This window comes from Lissotriton vulgaris, chromosome 9 (genome assembly GCF_964263255.1).
Source record: "Lissotriton vulgaris chromosome 9, aLisVul1.2, whole genome shotgun sequence".
Taxonomy (NCBI): domain Eukaryota; kingdom Metazoa; phylum Chordata; class Amphibia; order Caudata; family Salamandridae; genus Lissotriton; species Lissotriton vulgaris.
The window spans coordinates 792720178-792742155 of record NC_141697.1 but is presented as its reverse complement, the minus strand read 5'-3'; the positions used below and the strand labels follow the sequence as shown (position 1 = coordinate 792742155).

Sequence of the window (21978 nt, the reverse complement as noted above, 5' to 3'; positions counted from 1 at the left end):
CGATCCTGTAAACATTGGGTCAATTGCCGTAATAATCAGTAAAAAGCCTTACCAACGAGAACATCCAGGGATTGACTCAATGAAATCTGTGAGGGAAGGGAAGGAATTATAATGAAGTTAAGTGAAGGAGCATTAAAATTGTTGAAGCAAAAGTGCTTCGCTGTTGAAGCTTACCGACAGGGAAGATGACCTGGTTTAGAGTTCTGTTGGGACAGAAAATGAATGAGGGGCGTTAATGCCTGGATGTCTTGGGAAACCATCTGGACAGCCTGCACCCTGGGCGTTTGTCTTCCCATTATTGAGGTGTTTGCTGTCATCTGGAAGACTTCTACAGTGAACAAGTCTCTTCAGCAACACTGAACAAGTCTCTCCTGCAACACTCTTCCCACAAGTTTCCTGTCCTGCTGTGTTTCCAGTTTTGGCACACTCTCCAAGACAGACGCTGCGTTTTGGTCTGCAAGTGGAGTTTAGCACCTTCTCGAGAGTACCCGCAGCGTTGGAAGGGACTCAAGTGTGTCCAGAAAAGAGGCACAGTTGGTAAGCTCATGCGTTTATTTGGACAAGTAATTTTCAGTGACTGGGAGTCCTTTGCCAGCTGTCGCAGTGACTTATTGTGTTACGAGTGGCATCTTTGGTGAGCCGACGCGCATGTATGAAAAGACAGGGACCTTGTGTTATATCAGGGTGTGAGGCACTTTTCTTTGCTGTTTTGGATGTTCAAGATGTTACCCTGCTCCATGGCAGTTTAACCGCCGGCTTTCAAACAGCCCACAAGCCCACACCGCGTGTATGCACTCGACACGCGCAGCCTTACCGGTCTATCTTCAGTGAGGTCCGCCTTCTACGCGAGCTCCTTACTACTGTGGATGCTTTGGTGCAGGCTTCTGCCACGAGCCAACCTGCACAGCGTCAGGGATGCGTGCTGCCATTTTGTGTTCGAAAGTTTTTCTCCCTCTTGGCAATTTTCATTGCAGTGTACACTTCTTGCCAACCGCCTTGCTAATAAAGTTTCGCTGACACCTAAATCCCCCGGTCAGCTCCAGTAAGTTGCCTTACATGGGGAGTCTCCAGTTGTCAACAGCAGGTGCGGCATGAAAAGAGGAGAAGTCATAAAGAGGTAAAGAACTTTTGGCTCACGATCAGATGTGTGACCCAGGATGGATCTTCGAACGTTGTGACACTCCATTTCAACAGCAGAGTTTAGCGAGTGCACACGGAAGGAACTCTACTGTTCTTTATTGTATGTTAGCAGCTGTTTGAACCCTTGTGTGGAGACCTCGAGAGAAAGATTGATCACCGGAGCTTAAAAATGTCTCCTTGATTGCAATGCCTATATTCATTTTGCTTTTGTGTGTAAAGGGGGGGACACTCAGTTCTTTATAATATAGAGTCTTGAGCGGGCGGTTAGTGTCTCAGTGCTCCAACTCAGTCTTCATGAATAGTGTTTTGTGTGCCTAAATACTGAGTTTACCCTTTTCTTTGGGGAGGTTGTGAGGGTGTTTAGTGCCCCGAATTCAGACATGGTGTTGTTTTAAGGGTTAGTACACTCAGGTGTACACTAACTAGGGTAGGTTTTATCTTTTGTTTCCAGAGTGAGTATCTTGTGGTGTACCCTATTTAGGGAGGTTGTGTTGCTGACAGTGAGGGGAGAAGCAGGACTCCTAGGACCAGGAGCCCCGCGACCAGCAACACCTGTGCTCCTCTCGCCCCGCCTTCATCACTGTTCACAGCCCCTGCTCCACGGGTGTCGCTCGCAGCAGTTGCCACATTTCCCTGGGTTGCCTACAGTGAGGGGAGAAGCGTGACTCCCAGGACCAGGAGCCCCGCGACCAGCAACACCTGTGCTCCTCCCGACGCCTACATTACTGTCCACGCCTCCCGCTTTGCGGGACGCGAGCGCCGGGCGAAGCCCGGGCCAAGGGCGGACCCGTCCAAGCCCGTCACAGCCAGGGCAGAGCTACCCCCCTTACGCTTGCCATCGGATATCGGATGGAGCGAACTGCACCAACTTGTGACTGTTTCTAAAGGTACTTTTTACATTCTAACAGTTATATAATCCCAAAAGCACCTTGGACCTGATATATTGTCCTCCCGGGTCTATTTCTATGGGTAAAAGGAAAGCCATGGAGGGGGCAGGGGGGCCCAGGAACGAACTTAACCCAGGAAAGCAAAGAAAGTAAAGAAAAACAACAAGAAGATGTCCAATGTCGATGACTGTGAAAGTATATTGCTAGGAGACCTAGTTGTAAACCTAGATACCATTTCAGCTCAGATGGACGAATCCAGCAAACGTTCCCAGTCAACCCATTTACACATACCACAAATGTTTCGCAAGTTGTCTGGTCCGAACATCTCTACTAGTAGCAAACAGCCCAACCCCGTTTCTGATATCCCTTCGCCTTCCCAGAGATCATCACCTCAGCCCTCGGTACAACAGGGGCCGAGCCATTTGGAGCCTACCGTTATAGTGTGCTCCACCTCCTTCTCGGCTCTGGCTGATACATCGGTTATTCATGATGACTCATTAATTTATGGCTTAGCGGACGTTCTAATCGATATGCAAATGGAGGGTGGAGTAGATTCAAGTAATAGGACCCCGACTTTGATATCAATCATAAATTTGCTAACAATGGAGGTGAGGTACCTAAAAGCTTTAGTCTCAGACCTAAGAGCCTTTGTGGAAGCATTAACTTTGCACCGCATTCCACAAGACCTTTTAGCCGCCTCACAGTCCTTAAATTTACTGCCAAGAAGTCCTAAACAAGTTGGCAGGGCATGCTCTGCACCAAACCAACCACCACGCATCATTCCATCTCAAGGACCAGAGCCAATTAGTGAGGCAGTGGCAAAGGTCCAGCGCAGGAAACAAACTAGAGTCCCATCAGTGCCTACTCATACTGAATTAGCTCCTTTTATATCCCAGGTACCGTCATACAACGCAATAGCGCCAGGCTCCGACTTTCCCGGATGCTCTCTCTGCCCTATGTCCTCGAAGTAGACAGTTTTCATGGTCAATGTTTCTAAGCCTATGGGTCGTGAATATGGGGGTTCAATAAGTAACAAGGTCATACATTGGATCCGACATGTTAGGGGTGCCGATCACTAATAAGAGAGGACATTATTAAGGCAACAAGGTATTCTCCTCAAGCCCAAAAATGAGACACTATTGAGCTCACGTTGACATCCCCCCATTTGGCCGATGGCCTATTGGCTTTGGAGTACAGGACTTGTCCTCCTGGCACTTCAGGTATTTAATTTAGACGTTTTCCATTAACCTCTACCACAATAAATAGGGATGGGGTTAGCGAGCTATCCAGAGGGTCGCACTTAATCGATAATGATTGACTGATAGAAACTTCCCAAATATCAATTGCTCACACACATGATCCTGCTTCAGCTCTTATAGGTAATGGCCCCAATGTTATTACCCCTTTACAGTGTGCATATACCCAGGCTAGGCCATCCCAACCTGAATTTTCCCATTCCCACCATAAGGCCCCAGATTCTAGGCATATAGCTGTAAGCCCCTGTTTCATAAACTGCTCTCTGGTACCCAACTGCGCCCAGACTAAACTATCTAATGAGTTGGGACACCCCAAAGCGGATAGTCCAAGCCTAAAGATCCTCTGCTGGAACATACCTGGCCTCTCTAAGAAACTACCTCTACCAGATTGGAATAGCTTTCTTGAAGGCTACACTATTTGCATCTTCCAAGAAACATGGAGCTTGGTCCCTTATCACAAAGTAGGCGATGTGTCCTACCGTGTTCCAGCAGTACCACCATTAACAGGGAAGGGGCGCCCCTCTGGTGGCCTACTAGTATGGATTAGTATTTCCTTAGACTGTACAATGAAACAGATCCAGTGTATTTCTCCAGACCTTTTAAGATTAACTATTTGGGAGAACCAAGGGGGCAGAATCTTGGAAATTTTCAACATCTATGTCCGAGGAACAAAGGGTGGAGCAGACTCTCCTATAGTTGCATCCCTGGAAGCTGAACTGTCCAGCTGTCCCCATGACTCGCACATCCTGGTAGCGGGAGACTTCAATTGTAGTTTTGAGCCTCTCGCTGCCGAGGATGTGCTAGACACCATAGAGGATGATGTGAAGCGGGGAATCCCCCTGCTGAGTATCCCCCCGATAAAAAGGTGGACCAAATTGGCAGTCCAGTTAAACTCTCTAACCGTAGAATATGGGCTAAGGGCAACCAATGGTAGGTCACTGTCCGATTCTACAGGGGCACATACCTATAATAGGGTAAATTGCTCCTCGCGAATCGACTATATCCTTTTAAACTACAAATTGTGGCGGCATTTAATAGATATGGTGAGAACACCGACAGTTGACAGCGACCATAATCCATTATGTTTAATATTCCAATCTTCGTGGTTGCCCAATTCTGGATCCAAAGACACAGGAAATCTAATGTCAACAAGGGAAGTAATTCCCTCAAATTGTAGCAGATATTTGAAATGGCATAGAGTTGTCCTGGATGATAAGAAACTATGTGGCATTAGAGAGACCCTGGTAGAGGCTTTGGGAGAAATCAGATGGGCCTCTACGGACCAAGATGTTATTGAATAGATTCCCAAAATGTATGAAAAAACTATTCGTACCCTGGGAACTTTTTTCCGCATATCTATTGTAGCAGGGCCCCGCCCAGTGTGTGCGAAGCCAAATAGTAGCAATATGTGGTATTCGAAAAACTGTAGAAGCAAAAAGACCGCCCTGGTCGCGGCCGTTAAAAGTAAGTCTCTCCCTATGATTCAGTTAGGAAGGAGGGATTACAAGGAGGCAGTTTCCAATGCCAAGAAAGAGTGGGAAGAGCAGCACTGGCAAGCCCTGAAAATAGTAAGTGTGGAGAAGGATGCTAGTCGATTTTGGAATCTGATTAGAACTAAAACGCGACCTGAATGCGAATTAATCACCTGCAATATCCCAAGCCAAACCTGGTATGACCACTTCCTGAAACTTTACTCTAATTCCGAGGAAGTTCCATGTGAAGGCCTACTTACTGACTTGAAAACAGGCCTGGGGGGACCTAAACAGCTATCCTTTCTCTGAATTGGAAGTGGAAACCGCCATCCTGCGCATAGTCCCTGCAAAGGCAGCAGGCCCTGATGGCATCCCTGGGGATCTCCTTCGGGAAGACCTCACACAATAAGCCTGATTGACACAGTACAGAAGGTTGTTGGGAGGGTGGTGTTGGAGAGGATCTTGGAATGGGCAGACGAAAATAGGATCCTCTCAGACTACCAAGCAGGTTTTATGGCTGGGACCGGGACAATCAAGCAGGTTTTTAGGCTACTCTTCTTCTATTGGAAGGTGGTCCAGACAGGCAAGGGCAGTCTTTATCTCGCATTTATCGACCTAAAGACTGCCTTTGACCTGGTCCCCCGGGGGCGCCTGTGGCAGGTGTTAGCTGAGCAGGGGGTCCCTAAGAATATTCTAAATATGCTGGTGCGCCTCCATGAAGGCAATTACGCCCAAGTGAGATGGGGTTCTTGTACCGACCGGATTTTCGGTCCAGATGGGATCAGCTCCTAGGAGCCCCTCTAACCCAGCCGGGAACGTAATCACCTCCCTCCTTAGAACGTATTTACAATGGGTATAGGTATATGTATGTACATCTCGTACCTAAGGATGGGGAAAATTGCAATAAACATGCATAGGTTTTTTACAATATCCTATTCACACCGACGAGTCTCGCGGCCACTTAGGCCCAGACTAATCTACCCTGGGGCAGGTCTGATTATATACTCTCACACACTGACCTCCCTCAGTGCTCACTCGACACGCAATCCGGCGTGTCTACACACATGGGCCTGCAGTCCCAGTGCTCTCATTCACACATGGTCTGCAATCCGGCAGACCTACACACCGTGTCCCTCCGGTGTTCTCATTTACACACGGTCCGCAATCCGGCAGACCTACACACCGTGTCCCTCCGGTGTTCTCATTTACACACGATCCGCAATCCGGCAGACCTACACACCATCTATCTCAGGTGCTCTCATTAACGCCGTGTATCAACGATGATCACTTTCCTATGTATACTTAGGGAAGAAGTCTCTCATTGTCTACTCAGGATAAAACTACAATAATAGAAATTGGTATGGCTTTCCAGATTGCAATATGTACCTTCTGCTCCTGACATCAAATGTCCCCTTTTCCTCCTCTTTATTCATCCATCTCTTACCTGAGCGGGATTCGCATCCGTTCACGCAAACTATGCATGACTAGAAGACAAGGTTACCCTGATTGAACAAGAATACAAGGCACATGTCGGTTCACTAAGAACTGGGGGTGTTTTATTACAACAATAAAAATAAACACAATACTACACAATGTATATTCTGAAAAGAAAAGTAAAGGTTAGAATGCGCGCTTAATAAGGGAAAGGGCAGAGGTCACCTGGTTAATATGAAGTCGGGGTTCGGCAGTCATCTAGGTTCCCTTCTCGTCTCTGTGTCTTGGCTCGTCTCGGAATCACACCTCAGCAGTCACGGGTACATGTCTGCACCGCTATGCTCAATCTTCTCTGCTTCCCTCCAAGTCACTGGAACCTTGCTCGCTCTTGACTACCGTCTCTTTCTCTCTCTCTCTCTCTCTCTGTCTCTGTGCGCTCCGCGCTACTTCTCCTTCAGCCTTTCTCAGAGAGTCTCGGTTTCAGATCTTTCTCGGACTTTAAAATGGCGACTGTCTGCCTTGAAAATAATTAATGGCATAGATGCTAACGGCTAGCTGCCGCCTACAGACTGACTGACTCACTGCCTAACACTTTCGCTAATATGGAAGCTTGTCCCTTCATGGAAAGTTACGGCCAGTAACCTGCCGCCCACCAAATTCTTGTACCTCCCCGTACCAAGGACACGTTCCCAGCCGGCCGGCCTGAAGTTGTGTCTTCGGAGTGGTGAAAAATACAGTCTTTCGATAAGGGCCAGCCTGAGCCGGTTCTCTCCAAGCGAACAACACCTCGAAACTAAAACATTACACTTGACCTAGAAAGCCTCTCAAGCTACCGGGCAGAAAGCAAAATGGAGTCTGTCCCGTTTAAGGCCTACAAGGCCCAAAATACGCATAACTCCATTGAAGATATACTAACACTCTTGCAAAAGGATGGATCCTCATTAATACTTATATATCTATCCCCTAGCTTAAATTTATAAGCCCTGATCTAAAGAAAAGGGTACGAAAATGCACTACTGTGCCTCATGGATAGGTCCTACTTATAGTCCTAATCCCTATACTATACGGGTAATAGGCTGGAGTCATCTTCCATCATCCTCCCTCTAAAGAGGGTCGGAAAAGTCGGTTATTACAGTTCTCAAGGGCAGAAGACAGCCAGAATATCAGTGAACAGGGGTGTCCGCCAGGGTTGTGTTTTAGCTCCCACCCTATTTTCTTTCTATGTGAATGGGGTGGTTGAACATTTACAGCGAATACCATCTGACGCTCCAGCCCTGGCGGACGAAAAAATTCCAACTCTCCTGTTCGCCGATGACACCCTCCTCATCTCAAGGACCCCGAGGGGCTTGCAGAGCCTGTTGGATATCTTCCAATCTTTTTGCACCAACAGAGGGCTGGTTATTAATTCTGAGAAAAAAAAATATTTGATGCTGAATCCCCCATAAAACTTAGGACCCCACCAGTACTAAATTCGGTCTCGTTAGAGAGGGTCACCACGTTTGATTATTTGGGCATTCGCATCTCTGACTCTATGCTCTGGAGTTCTCACATCCAAAAAAATGCTCCTAAACCATAAAAAAGTAGCGGGGGCAATACTCAAAGAGCATCGCTCTTCCACCAGTAGACCTATTGCTCCCGCCATCGATATCTATAAGGCCAGAGGAGTGAGTTCAGCCCTTTACGGTGCCGAACTCTGGGGCTTCTCTAATTCTGAGCAAATTGTGAGATCAGAAAACAAGTTTTTAAAAGCGCTTATGATGCTACCTCAGAGGACCCCCACCAGGCCTTTATTGCAAGATCTAGGGTGCCACTTATTTAAAGATCTAGCAAGACTTCGCCCCCTTCTATTGTGGGCTCGCGTGTGGAGGACACCAGAACTTGCAAAGTATGCAGCAGGGCTAAGTGAAATAATGTATATGGATGGTTGGTATAAAATTAAATGGCTAAAGGATCTAAAACACTACTGTATGAGCTTCACCTTAAAGAGGCATGGGCAAATAGAACCGCTCCACCAAAGGCAGAACTCAAGAAGGCTTATTGGTCCTGGGTCGGCAATAAAGGTTTCCTCGATCTCAAACTAGGCAGGTTGACAGAGGAGTTCATGCAACACAAGCATTTTACTCGTTATGAACAATACCTAGATGTCATACAGAAACCTTATGACAGAGCCCTGTTTTTTGAGTTCAGGGTAGTCTCACTACTCACTCGTGAGCTGACTGCGCACTGGAATTCCCCTCACCAGACACCAGCCTCCTGCCCGAATTGTGAGGCGATTCTTGAGTCAATTGCGCACGTCATGTTCGTTTGTTCAGCCTACAAAGCGCATAGGGAATATTGGCTTAAACCATTCCATTCCATAACTTTATTTCGGTCACATCGGACGATAACAGTGCAGAATAAAATACATACAGGCACAGCAAAAGAATAAATAAATAACATAAAACAGCAAAGACAATCACAATCATATATATACACCTACTTCACAAAGATAAAACCATTCCCTAAGTATCACATCTTAAAATCAGATTAAACCGTACAATAGTTATCGAGTAAGTAGATTAAGTTTCCTAGAGATATTTAAATCTCCGATTATTTCGGTAAAAAGTTTCTACGTTTATGCCACATCCTGTTTAAAAAGCGGGAGACAGCAAAATCAATAGGGGGTGTGTATCGTATTTTAGCACTCTAAAAGCTGTGGAACATTGTCTAAAGCCAAGATTTCTACAAATCGGTTTTACCCAGTGTTTACGTACAGACTGGTAGGTGGGACAGAAAAAGAGGACAAGAATTTAATTTTCCAGATGGTATCTACAGGCTGGGCACTCAGTATTTTTATTTGTCTCCCATTTGCTGGTAAATGACCTAAGCGGAAGACAGTCCAGCCAGAATTGGATGTATAGTTTCTTTGCCAAAGTTGGATAAATCAGGTCTAGGAAGTCTTCCTTTTTGTAGTCTACCTTTATTTGAAGGAACTGAGTTGTCAATCTACCAGTTGTAGAACTCACATGAAGAGACATTAGTTTATAGTGCCTATAATGGTAAACCAGATCAACCCTAGATGTTGCCGGGCATGATAATTCTGGTGTTTCCCATAACTCCGGTAGACCAGTCATACTACACTGTTCCTTGATGTGGGATAACCACAGGATTTTGTTAGTTCTTATTTCAGCCCAAACATCCTTGAATTCATTTTTATAGGGGGCTAATTCAGGAACTCACCATAGTCTTTTCCAGTATGTAAGTGGCCTTAAGGCCATCTCCTCCTCTATGGGGAGTAGCCCAAGGTCCAGCCAAAGAGGTGCTAGCGGTGTACTAACTGGGAGTCCTAACAGGTTCCTCATAAATGTATGCTCTACTCTAGAAAGGCTAGTAGGCCTGTGATGCCCCCAAAGCTCGGTCCCGTAGATGGAAGCCGCTCTAACCTGAACTTTATAAATTTCAATAACCGGAGCAGCAGGCTTAAACTCAGTTGATCTGTGCATCTTCGATATTCCTCCCACCGTTTGAGTTAGTTTTAGAGCAGCCTTTGCTACCAAGTTATCCCATTCCATATGTTCCGCAAGGATAATACCCAGATACTCAAACGTTTTCACTCTCTCTAAAGGAATTCCATTCAGTACTGGATTTGGCGGGTCTGCCTGGGTGGATTAAAAATCATACATTTGGTTTTGGCCAGATTTATCTCTAGGCCTCTCAGTGCACAAAAGTCGGTGAAGCCGTCCAGGGTACGTTGGAGGCCCATTGATGTCTTGGACAACAACAAAGTGTTGTCCGCAAACGTCAATGCGGGAACCCGAGCTGTAGCTATCCTCGGTGCATCAATATCCTTAGCACAAAGTAGGTGGTCTATAAGCCCATTAATGTATAGACTGAAAAGGGTGTGGGCCAGGACACACCCCTGGCGAACCCCCTTTTTTACCGGAAGCGGGCTGACAGTTCTCCATGCTTCCCGCACCTAACTTGGGCATAAGTTTCAGAGTGAAGCCTTCTTAGGACATCCAAGAGATATAGTGGGATACCAAGATCTAGAAGTACACTCCACAATTTTTCCCTAGGGACCAGATCGAATGCAGACCTCAGGTCAACAACAAGCATTTACAATGCAATGGTTTCGCCTTTGGAAAAGTTAGAGCTATTGGCATTGTAAATGACAAAATTTGTATTTATGTGTTGGTTTTGAAAACAGATAAATAAATGCCATTGTCATTTACATTGCCATTAGCTTAATCTCTGCAGTCACTCTGCACTCCCTAGCACACCCTAGCCCTCCCTAGTCACTCTGCACTCCCTAGCACACCCTAGCCCTCCCTAGTCACTCGGCACTCCCTAGTCACTCTGCACTCCCTTGCACTCTGCACTCGTTTGCACTCTGCACTCCCTTGCACTCTGCACTCGCTTGCACTCTGCACTCTATTGCACTCCCTAGCAGTCCCTAGTCACTCTGCACTCATTAGCACTCCCTAGTCACTCTGCACTCATTAGCACTCCCTAGTCACTCTGCACTGCCTAGCACTCCCTAGTCACTCTGCACTGCCTAGCACTCCCTAGCATTCTGCAGTCACTCTGCACTCCCTAGCATTCTGCAGTCACTCTGCAATCCCTAGCACTCCCTAGCAGTCACTCTGCAGTCCCTAACACCCCCTAGCACTCTGCAGTCACTCTGCAGTCCCTAGCAATCCCTAGTCACTCTGCACTCCCTAGTCACTCTGCACTCCCTAGTCACTCTGCACTCCCTAGTCACTCTGCACTCCCTAGTCACTCTGCACTCCCTAGTCACTCTGCACTCCCTAGTCACTCTGCACTCCCTAGCACTCCCTTGCACTCCCCTGCACTCCCTAGCACTCCCTTGCACTCCCTAATCACTCTGCACTCCTTAGCACTCCCAAGCCACTCTGCACTTCCTAGCACTACCTAGCACTCTGCACTCCCTAGCACTCTGCACTCCCTAGCACTACCTAGCACTCTGCAGTCACTCTGCACTCCCTAGCACTCTGCAGTCACTCTGCACTCCCTAGCACTCCCTAGCACTCTGCAGTCACTCTGCACTCCCTAGCACTCTGCAGTCACTCTGCACTCCCTAGCACTCTGCAGTCACTACTCTGTACACTCACTTTGTACTCTGCACTCACTAGTCTGCACACTCACTACTCTGCACTCACTACTCTGCACACTCACTCTACACACTCACTCTTCACTCTGCCTTGCATTGCCTTGTGCAACGTACAGACAACGCAACACCTTTTATAAATCCGGGCCTCGGTATTAAATTTTACACAGAAATCAACTCAGCAAACACGTTCTGCAAAGTCTGCCTTCCATCCAACATAAACAGCTCCATGCCGACTGCAGCCCCACCGCATGCAAATTAAAAGGTCCACTGGATTGTGGAATAAGTGATTGACTCTGGACAGGTCACCGAGGCAAAGGAACTCAGCCACGCTGTCTTGTGACCAGAACAACACCGGGGATGCAAAATCAGCATTGCAATACTTCCGCGAAAAGAAAGCCGTTCAATTCCTGCCCGATTTTAGGAAGGTGCCCGATTTTATACCATATCCCTTTTCCCTGATGAGGCGGATATGTAATCCCTCTTTAATTTTGGCAAAAGCTGTGAATCTCCAGAAATAAACTACAAAAGAATTTACTGGACCTCAAGGACGAGAATTATTTATGAGTGCATGTTTTAACGAATGGTGGAAATACTTGTACATTGTAACGACCTTCAATTCAAAATGTGAGCCACGTCATAGCACCAATCGTAGTCCTGCCCATTCACTTCGCACTTTCACGACTAGTATTCAGCCATGAGACACAAAGCTCTGTAACTACACCTGGTCCCCAGCAGGAGGAGCTATATACTTAGGCTGCAACTTAAAACCATTCAAGTCCACTGGTGTGAAGCGCTATAAAATGCAAACCCAGTGCAAATGCAAGCGAATTTGCGGGGTGCTCCGAGAAGCAGAGCATTGATGAAGACTTGTGACACCTCCCAGTGCGGGCATGAAATGCAGCGCTACCCCCGCAGCGGGAGGCGAAACTCCCCAACTCGATTTATAGGGGGACAGACTTCGCCTTGCTCCCTCTTTTCAAGTTACCGCCATCATGCTCCTAGTGCCAGCGCTGCCTTCTAGCCGCTAGAGTTACCATTATAGTATGGGCTGTGTGAGTAATAACCGGGCCAGTGCTTAATTTGTAAAAAAGAAAAGAATGAATGCCAGGACCCTGAGTTTGGAAGCCCTCGGCAGTCGCTAGCCAAGGTCGGGTCCTGAACACCAAGGCGCTATAGTCCTGAGTCCCACTGGTGCCTCCATCATCCTCCTCCAGACACTCACTCCCTGCATCTCACTCTTGCAGCTTCCTGTACATCCCTGCCTTCGGGTTTTCATTTCTTTTTCTCCTTTCGGTGTTTCTTCTCTTGCATCAACGTTTGAGGAAAAATAAAAGCTGGTCCCTGAAAATAAGTGCAGATGACCCACCGGCTCAAATGAGACAGGGTTCTGCTTAAGTGTGACGCCATGTGATGGGTGCAGAAAGCACTTGGGGGAAATGAGGGCGGGGAGGGGGGGGGGGGGTTAGCACTCGTCTTTCACACACAGCTAGTCACATTACGTCAAACTTCCGCAGAGCCCTTCCTTCATTTGAACCGGTGACTCCTCTACACTTATTTTGTCTAAAGTTAAAACGGCCCATCGATGCATTGACCGTGCTAGCTTCCAGCATCTGAGCGCCCCTCACACCACACACCCTAACATTGACAAACTCACAGGCGTTAAACTTTTAAAGAGATGTTCTTCGAGTCACTCGATGTGTTATAAATACATAGGTTAGAACTCTCATCCCATGACCACTTGTAGCAGCTTAGTGAACAAGCATTGATAAATGCACTAGGGTTCGCCGCCCAATTATGATTAATACGTTTTTTTTTGTTTCGTAGGGTGAGCTAAAATCAAATGCATCCGACAACGTTTATTAACCACATCGTAACCCTTTAAAAATGTAACGTAAGCTTTTTTGTGAAATTGCGATTTGGAGGGTGGAAAGGATGCGTCCACTGATATTTTAGGAATAGAAATAGAATTCTGTTTGGAGATTATGTTAAGTAGTAAAAACAGCCGAAAGATACTTTCCTGCATACGTTTGACGGTCAAAGTGAAAACAAAGCGTTGTTACAAGTGGGAGCAGATCTGATCATATGCTATGAAAGTTACGAAATTCGTCACGCTGAATTGAGTGAAAATAGCTCTACATTAACATGTTAAACTGACACCAGTGCGAAAATACTGCAGAACAGTTTTAAATTAAGGCGCTATGTGCTTTAAAAACAAGGGGTAGTAGAAAGAGGGAGGAGAGAGTTAAGGTGGAGAGAGAAAAGCGTGGCCGAAGTGCACAGCGCGGTGCACGTGCAGGAGGGATAGCGAAATCACGCCACCATATGCGCGCCTGTGCACACAGCTCTTGACCTAACAAGGGAGGTGCCGGCAATGCCGGACCAGACACGGGGGCGTTCCCGGCGTCCCGTGACGTCGGCAAAAGCCAAAGAATGTCGGGAACGCCCCCGTGTCTGGTCCGGCATTGACGGACAGGCCCCTCGTCCAATGGCAAGGCTCCGTTTACGGAGCCAGCCAATCAAGGACGAGGGCCGAACAAAGCCACCTTACAGTTCTCAACAGGATTTCGCCTGCGCCGAAAAGATGCGCAGAGCGCATCCTTCGGCGAGGCGAAACCTAAAAATGAGGTAGAGGCTGCCACCCTCTACACTCACTGTTTTGCAATACAAGACCTGAAGTCTGAATATCTGGTCAATAGTTGATGTGCTCGTCCTAAAGCCAGCCTGGAAAGGGCTCAAGATCTCACTGTCCTCAACCTAGGCCAAGACTTTTTCTAGAATGATTCGTCCCATCAACTTTTGGGTAATGTCTATCAGGCTTATAGGCCTGTAGTTGGACGGTAGTAGGGGACAGCCTTTTTTGTAGACGGGAACTATGTCTGCACCCCGCCAGGTATCTGGCAGTTCCATTCACCTTAGAATGGCATTGAACAGAACGCAGAGATATGGAGCCCATTTCTTCGGTTCTGCCCGGAATAGGTGCCACGGGAGCTTGTCAAGACCCGGTGCCTTATTAGGTAGTAACTTGACAATAGCTGATTCAACTTCAGCACTAGTAATCTCCTGTACCCACCCCCCAATCGATACTCATGAAGGAGGCTTGGAGCTGAAGGTGATAGCTCTACACTACCCTGGTATGCATACAGAGTTCCAAAATGGGCTTCCCACACTGCTGATGCTATATTAGGTTCAGTCGCTGGTCTACCCTCCCTATCCCCGTTACTGACTATAGCCCAAAAGGATTTCAAGTGTTTGCGCTGTATGGCAATTCTTAGATCATCCCATTTGTTAATTTCCCAATCCTTCTTCTCCGATTGAGTGACCCGCTTGTACTGCAGCCGGAGTTGCTTTATCCTTGGTTTGTCCCTAGCCTTTATAGCTTCCAGCAGATCCCTTTTAGTTTTACGACAAGTAGCGTTATACCAGGGATGACAAGGGACCGGTTTTACCTTGGCTATTCCTTCCGGACAGAACTCATCAAACAGTTTAGAGGTCAACTGTGAATTTCTAGCGGCCTAGAGTCCTGCCCTACTTGGTTATCTGAAGGCCCAACCTCAGCCATTTCTCTGAGGTACGGCACAACCTGCCGGTATATGCGTGCTAATTTGTTTGGAGAGTCCTGTATATGGGGCCATTTTACTCTCCGCCTGTAGTTTTGTAGCAAGAGAGGTTTTTGTGTTGAATTAGACACTTCTACAGGATTAGACAGTCCCCAGTTCCCTGACCTGAGTGTCACAACTAAAGCGTTATGGTCGCTATCTTTCCGCTGGTGTATCTGGAAGTCCCGTACCCTATCCCATGATCTAGATTCGACCAAGAAGTAGTCTATATTTGAAGTTTGCCCTATTCTGTTAAAAGTTGGTAAACCAGGTCTGTCCTATTTAAGCCTCCCGTTACAGGCCCTCAGAGAGAAAGAGAGGACAAACACATTTTTTTGAAGGACCAGCGGGGTCCATGCTCTGACAGGCGGAATCAGGGGTTCCGGAATATGTCCATACTGGTTCTCATTATCTTGGTCATCCAGACTTGCGTTATTCAGGGGCTCAAACCGGCAATTAAAATCGCCCCCTAATATCAAACTAATTTCATGGTCGAGAGCCAGTAATGAAGTCTCTCAATTGGTCAATGACTCTGGACTCCAGCCCACTCTGCGTGGGCCTTGAGTAAATGTTAATTAGGGCGATTTGTGTGTTAGCTGGAAGAGATAGCAATACACATTGTATGTCTGCGGAATTCGTTAGCAGCTGTTCTGCTCTTGCCCACAGGTGCGTCCCCACCCAAATGCTTAATCCCCCAGATGGTCTAACCCTCCCCCTCGTTGTGGCTAGGTTACTAAATGTTGCAAAACCTTTCCATTGTACGTTTTTCAGAGCCCAAGTCTCCTGCATTAAACATACATCATACTTTTCTACAAACAAACCCCAGTCTGGGCTAGTTAGCTTGTTTTTAATCCCGGCCAGGTTCCATGAAAGTATTTTGTTATCGCAATTTGCCTCTCGGGATGTAGAATTCTTTTGTACCCCATTGCAATTAACCACCCCAAGTAACCAGTCATCAATGTGCATCCCCGCCATCCCAGGTTTATGCCCCTTCTCCCTCAGTGTTCTCTCTTGAACCCATCCCTTACCCATAGTAGTACCGGTGCTACTTACACCCTGCTGAATTACTGAAGACTGGGCACCAAGCAGCACACCAACATGCTTACTCCTCTTGCCCCCCTTCCAATACCTCTAGTTTCCTCAGGCGTGCTCTCACCCCCTGACGACTATGTTGGTTGATGGGGCCTTCAATACCTGGCGAACCTTCCCTAGCATCTGGGAAGCCTGATTCGTCAGTGTTGGTCAATGTGGGCAAACTGCACCTCCACCGTCAGTCTACCTGGTCCAGGATGCTGAATCTGTTATTATGATGGAACGTGGCCAGTGCTGGGGAATAGTTCAGGGCTCCCTTCGAGTTGACATGCCCTATCTGGGCTTTATGTCCCAAGAATTCCCCATCCACCCAAGTCTGCCCTCTTCTAGTGGTATCAGAATTAGAATTAGTGAAGACAGTCGGGTAGAAGTAGGTTAGGGGGAGGGATTGGATTTGCGTGTTTCACAACCTGCAGCCTAGTTACAGATATGCTCAACAGCCCATCTGTTCCTAAGATTGATTACAACGCAATCGCCCTGGATAACTTTCGCACAAGGCCCCACCCAGTCCACACGTCGGGCAAAGAGGATTTCGCTAGAAACCTGGTGAGGGAGAGGCCTGTTATAATTCAGCCAGTGAATACATTTGCTTTTCAACTCACTATAAACCTCCCTTTTACCCTGACTCAGAACAGGAACCCCTACTAGAACTACCAAATATAGTATAGACTCAGGAGGAAGATCTGTACGTGGTAGTACATTCTTTGGTACATCAAATGTCCTGGCGATGCTTGCTGGAGGTTGAGATCTATCTCCCCCGCTGTCCCCCCCATTCTCCACTCTTCTGGTCATTGCAATGACATTGGGCACAACAATATCACAAGGTTGATTAGGGAGTTCAACAGGTAATACAATTGAAGCAGACAATTCCACTGCATTATTGGGGACATACGTGGTTACAGGGTGGCAAACTATATTTGTTGACCTAGTTAGACCCTCTAAGTTACCGTTGCCACCTACAGCCCGCACACCACTGTCTACCTGTACAGGGACAAGCAGGGTTTCAAGAATCGAAAGACTGTTTTCAATAGAGTTCAGTCTATTATAGATACGAAGACAAGTCTCTGTAAATATGGTTTCCAGTTTAGACCAAAAGTCTTCCCGGAACTCGTAAAGAAAAGGTTCACCGGTACTTAATGTACTCGTTGGCCCGTTTTCTATGAGCTGGGGTGTATCAGGGCCAGCGGCAGTCCTTGTTGGTGGGATTTTCATTTTTCCATTTCTCAATATAGCTCCAGCACGCTTTCTTTTAACTATTGGAAGCGATGTCAGGTTAGTGACCCCCGTTTTAGAGCTAGATGCCGACTGGGTCTGCAATCGCGGTATAGTCGCACCAGGGTGCTCAGGGTTTTGTGAAGGGACACAAGGATCAGTTGATGTAACGTCCACAGTAGCGGAGGAACTAAGCAGGCTACCCGCTGCTTGTGAGAGCGGATTTCCCTCGCCAGTATGGCCTAACGCACTATCGGCGGTTAGTTGTGGCACTGGTGACACCGCCACAGCCAGCCTACCCATTGAAGACCGTTTATCAAAGGCCGGCTCCATATATAGCCTCTTCTCAGTCCAATCAATTTCATGTTGCAAAACTGAGGATGCTCTAGTTAAGAATTGGTCCAGTGTGCCCACAATAGACCCTCCTGGTAACGACTTTCTCCCCTTTCCCACCTTCGCCGTAACCCTTTTCGGTTAGCTACTCTAATAGTCCATGACAGCAACGGTACAGCAGGCAGTCTTAATAACCCACCACACAACGTACTAACCTTCGTATGCTGCTTGGATGAGGGATTAAGGGGGTGGGTCCCGTCCACTACCGTGCTCAGACGGGCCCGCCCTTTGCCTGAGCTTCGCCCGGCGCACGCCAGCGCGCGTCCCGCGTAGAGGGGGGTGTGCACAAAAATGTAGGCTGTGGGCAGCAGCAGACGGGACACAGGTGCAGATACTTGCGGGGCTCCTAGGATTTGGAGTCCCGCTGACACTCCCCACACGGCCACAAAGTCTCTGGTGCATCCCAGGCAAAGGGCAAAAGTTTACTGCTACGAGCAGCTCCCGCGAAGCAGTTTTCAGGCGGCTGCAGGCGGGACACAGGTGCAGATACTTGCGGGGCTCATGGGAATTGGAGTCCCGCTGACACTCCCCACACGGCCACGAAGTCTTGGCTTAAACCACTCTGCAGAGAGTTGGGTACTCGCAGCCACTCTGTGGCGATGCGCATTTTAAGATCTGATGCACGAGCCCTGTATGCGTGTGGTCTGGCCAAATTCCTGAGATGGACTTGGAATATTAGATCAAGAGCCTTGAATGCCAACCTCTAAGTATTCTTGCTGCTATGTGTTTTCAGCCCTCAGTAAATGTACCTTCTTCTACTTTTTACACTGTAAATGTTACTTTTAACTATTTTATATAAGGTTACTGATGAATTTTTGCCATCCAGTTGATCTGGGTATATTTATTGTTCGTCAAAATGTAATTTGTTTTTAATACTATAGCTTTTTTATTCCTGTTCTTCAGCGTTTAAGATGTGTTTTTTATCGAAATAAAGCTATTATGACTGACTGACTGAGTACCCTGTGGTGTACCCTTCCTTGGCGGAGGTTGTACTTTTTGTTTTCCAAGGTGAGTACCTTGTGGTGTACCCTATTTAAGCGAGGTTGTACTTTTGTTTTCCAGGGTGACTACCCTGCGGTGTAACCTACCTAGAGGCGGTTGTGTTATTTTCCAGGGTTAGTACCCTGTGTTGTTCCCTATTTTTGGTGGAGGTTGTTTGATCAGTTCCTAGAGTCATTACCCATGGGGCATCTTTTCGTGTTGACACTATGCTCCAGTCGAAGTCCATCTGCCTGGAACTCGTAGCCAAGGGTTGGTAGGACTGTGATTAAGAAGATTTTCTCTAGTGTTTAGACCTCCCTGCCTTTTCATACATGTGCGTCGGCTCACCAAAGGTACCACTCGTTACACAATAAGTCACTGCGACAGCTGGCAAAGTACTCCCAGTCACTGAATATTACTTGTCTAAATAAGCGCATGAGCTTACCAACTGTGCCACTTTTCTGTAAACACTTGAGTCCCTTCCATTGCTGCGGTTACTCTCAAGAAGGCGCTAAACTCCACTTGCAGACCAAAACGCAGTGTCTGTCTTGGAGAGTGTGCCAAAACTGGAAACACAGAAGGACAGGCAACTTGTGGCGCTTGTGGGAAGAGTGTTGCAGGAGAGACTTGTTTAGTGTTGCTGAAGAGACTTTTTCACTGTAGAAGTCTTCCAGATGACAGCAAACACCTCAATAATGAGAAGACAAACGCCCAGGGTGCAGGCTGTCCAGATGGTACAGGACACTGGTGGGGCTGTCCAGGGTGTTTCTCTGAGATTCAATTGACGTATTGAAAGTCCTTAATGTCCTTGGTTCCTTGTCTTTTAGTGGCAAGCACCCAGGCTGCAGGCTGTCCAGATGGTACAGGACACTGGTGGGGCTGGTCAGGCCGTTACCTTTGAGTTTGAATTGACGTTATGAAAGTCCTTAATGTCTTTAGTTCCTTGTCCTTTGGTTCCTTAGTTGTCCTTACTTTCACACGAAGGTTCAAGATCGTCACCAAATTGTTGTAAAGGAAGATACAGAGTTCAGCTGTATAGTTGAGTAATCCTTTTTTGTAGCTTGGTTCCAGGATAGGTAAGTAGGAGAAGATAGAAAGTATAGATGCAGCCCCACCAGGAGCACGCTCCTAGCAGCTCAGCCTGAGTTGACCAACTGACACTGTAAGCACAGAGAGACACCCAGGCATTCCATGATGTCATGGTACATTCCACAGAGCTATTCGGTAGAGAACAGTAGAGAAGTAATTTACTACAACTTCATTGAAGTATTACCCGCCAAGATGAGCGTCGGAGCACATGCGCTATCTAGGGATATGGCTTAGCAGGAATATTGAGGAGCTGTGGAGGGTGAACTATGGGCGTACAATGACTTGGCCTGAAGAGAAAATTCCAATCTGGAATAGACTCCACTTATCTTTGACGGGACAATTGGCCATAGCTAAAATGATAATATCACCCTAGTTCCTAAATCTATTCTGAAACATTCCCATACAGATCACTGCCTCCTTTTTTTAAGCGCCTGCGCTCCAATCTCATATCACTCACCTGGGCTAGCCATCAACCTTGAATCGCTTGGGGAATACTGACACTGCCGTTTAATCAGGGGGCCTGGCGCACCTGACCTACATTTGTATGCACTATGCGCACAAGCTCATTACTTACATTACCGGCTGTACCCGGTACGTTTCCAGACCCACACGGCAGTGGAGGTCGGTGCTGCCTCCCCTTGGCCACTCAGCACTGCTGTGTACCAGTGCTACAGGAACCCTCGCAAAGGTAGTTGACTCGGTGAAATGTGTACACTGGGCATGGGACAGCATTCATCACCGGGCCCAACTCTCCGCTCTCTAGGCACCATCTTTCCCACTTGCCCATAACCCCTAGCTGCCCCGCACGCTAAATGCACTACACTACGGACACACCAGAGACACTTGTCTACCCTATCAAATCTATATCCAGAGGGGCAGTCCCTCCCCCATTTGCCCCAAGTAAGCCCCTCCGGTTATACTGTTTTGGACGCTATTTTGTTTCAACAACTACAGGCTGCACGCCGCACACTTTATGACATTTCCTGCATCACCATTCTTTGCTGCCAGCGCTCGAACACAAGCTTAATAGACCCTCTCCTCACAGTTGGTCACCAGACTATACACTATTATGCAGACTACAGCGCCTCTCCGCACTGCACAGGCAATCGCGCTATGGGAGCGTGACACAAATTCTCATATATCTGCCGAAAAGTGGACATATGGATATACTGTTGGGCGCAAATTACTGCCCTTTCTCTATCTACCGACTGTGGCTTACACACTTTAAATATATACATCAATTATACTGCACACCCATGCAGCTGCATCAGATGGAACTGAGACATGGGTCATGCTGCAGACAAAGCACAGCTCCACAAGCTACTTTCTTACAGATGGCCTGGACGAGTCCCCGAGTGAGAGACTACTGGCACACAGTTTGCTCTACAATTGTGCAAATGCTGGGACGCATAATCCGGCTCACGCCGCTAACATGCCTTCTGGGCTATGTGAAGGACCTCCTGCCTGACACCTGCCGTCTTGGGGCCATGCTCCTGTTACTTGCGTAACGACGAGTCGCTATGAACTGGGCACATCAGAAGACGCCCAAGATTCAATCTTGGCTACAGGATGCTGTTCACTGCCAAGAACAACTCGCCACCTACTGGGAAGAGATGCCCCCAACATTCCGCCATAAATACATCTTGGACCCATTTGCATCATATTATATCCGTGCACAGGAGCCTGCCACTGATAGTTAAATACAACAAGCCCCCGTGAGTGTTTGGATTCCTTAGACGCACTCCTCTACCCCCCAGCATGACTGTATCTATACTGCCCTAGGCCACCCCCCCTCCCTCATGACAGTGCTGCATGGACAACCCCGGGCTTAACTCGTTGACCCAACCTGCTCTACTGAATATGGAGATTGACTTCTCTTTAAATGCATAGTCTTGCTGACCATTTCTATCATTCGCGAACTGCAAGACGTTAAGAGTGGTCTGTTCCCCTTGATCAGTTTATCCTCTCTCCTCCCTTCTGATTTTCCCTTCTCTCTCTCTTCTCTTCTATCTATTGAGTCCTACAGTGCTGCTTCTTTAAAATTTGAATTATAATACATGTATGATGATGATGCTTGCTGGATCTTGTTTTTCTGCTCTGCATGGTTACATGTTATAAATGCTAATAAAGACAATTTTAAAAAAGTATTACCCGCCAAGACCAATCCTTGGAAGTGGTGGACCCCAAACTCTGGAAGGATCTGGTCCCTAAATCAGAGCTTAAACAAATTAAAGGAAATTCAGGAAACCTCCCAATCCTGAAATCTTTAACCCCATCGATGCTGATGACGAGCTCAGCTCGTCATCAGCCACGGGT

General features: G+C 47.4%; 1 protein-coding gene across 2 annotated transcripts in view; it reads right to left on the bottom strand.

Moving 5' to 3' along the window:
• The window catches only part of LOC147692277 (uncharacterized), a 312790-nt gene that overhangs the window by 255820 nt on the left and 34992 nt on the right, over positions 1-21978 (bottom strand). The window contains exon 2 of one of the 2 annotated variants that reach the window (XM_086938542.1): positions 8395-8502. The exons of the other annotated variant lie outside the window; for it this stretch is intronic. The gene's annotated coding sequence lies outside the window, so the exon portion shown is untranslated. The remainder of the gene's footprint in view (positions 1-8394; positions 8503-21978) is intronic. 2 annotated transcript variants of the gene reach the window in all.